This window comes from Hibiscus syriacus, unplaced genomic scaffold (assembly GCF_006381635.1).
Source record: "Hibiscus syriacus cultivar Baekdansim isolate YM2019G1 unplaced genomic scaffold, ASM638163v2 tig00111409_pilon, whole genome shotgun sequence".
NCBI classification, from domain to species: Eukaryota; Viridiplantae; Streptophyta; class Magnoliopsida; order Malvales; family Malvaceae; genus Hibiscus; species Hibiscus syriacus.
Genome location: NW_024063086.1, coordinates 133,295 through 134,572, shown reverse-complemented (window position 1 = coordinate 134,572; position 1,278 = coordinate 133,295). Strand labels below are relative to the sequence as shown.

The 1,278-nt window shown below is 30.8% G+C and overlaps 1 long non-coding RNA gene across 1 annotated transcript; it reads right to left on the bottom strand.

The window, feature by feature from the left end:
* Positions 1-349: 349 nt before the first annotated feature.
* Positions 350-848, bottom strand: LOC120162871. The gene is made up of 3 exons (XR_005519579.1): positions 796-848; positions 599-708; positions 350-399 (listed from the first exon to the last, which is right to left on the bottom strand). It is a non-coding gene; the product is annotated as an uncharacterized LOC120162871 (long non-coding RNA).
* Positions 849-1,278: the final 430 nt, after the last annotated feature.

Sequence of the window (1,278 nt, the reverse complement as noted above, 5' to 3'; positions counted from 1 at the left end):
TTTAATGCCTCATAATACTAAATATATATATCATATTATATATAAGCAATCCATTTGCATACAATATATTCACATTAAGTTATCAAAAATATTGTAATCATATGTCGATACAATGAACAGATAAAACAAATTAAAAAACAAAAACCTGATTCAGCCATTAATCACATATTAACTTTATAATCCTAGTACAATAAACTTGAACATCTAAAAACTAACAAAAGTAAAATTTATTCATTCAAAAGCTGAAGGAATATAATGAATTGTTACATGACCTTTTGCAGCAAAAAGTACCATAGTCTCATCTACATCCCCCTCTTTGCTCTCTTCTTTTGTCTTTTCAGAATCAGAAAGCACACCTCCAGCTTTCTCCAAGCGTTCTTCTAGGGAATCTTCAAGAAACTATGATAAATATAAGAAGCTCAAAGTTAAAAAAATATTAGAAATATGTGAACAAGTATGCAAATGTGTATTTAAGTGGAGTACAAATAGGATTCAGTATAGAGTTGATGGCAGCAGGAACCCTTTTACTTTCACTAATGGAAGAAGAATTATATATGTTAAATCCATATATAATTATAAGACCAGTTCACCAACTCACTCCCCAATGTATTTCTTTCTGATTTATCTGATTAGCTGCATCCTGGTAGCTTCCAATAAGTGTTACAACCTCTGCATCATCAGAAATGGAACTGGGTTGTCCAGAAGAAACTGCAAGGAAAAAAAGAAAACAATAGTCAAACAACACCTCTTTTGCATACGTAACATGCAGAATATGAACAATGAAAATGGCATCACCTTGAAAGTTAATGTGTTTATTGATGACCCCAAGCATTCCAGTATATTATGTTTTATGCAAATATTTCAACAGAATATCTTAGGAATACTGTCAAAGTGTTTCACAACAAATTTTGCAGTAAATGAGGAAACAAATAGATTCTTTTCTTATCTATTAGCAGTTACCAAAGAAACAATTTACGACTTTTACATGACATATCTTGATGTTAACATTAGACAAGTACGATGACTAAATATATTGTGTTTTACTAAAATTAAAATTAAGCACTTACATCATATAACAAGTAATCGCAGAACCCAGAATATTTCATCTCCTGATTAAGTGAATGGTCTGTTAATGCCCTTATTTTACTCTACCTAAGAGAACGAGCAAATTCCATCTCCTGATAGAAAAAACATCTAGGTAGCAACAATATATAAGAGAAAAATGATTCAAACCTCCAACACATAATTATATGCTATTGCACCCATTGAAGCCGAAGT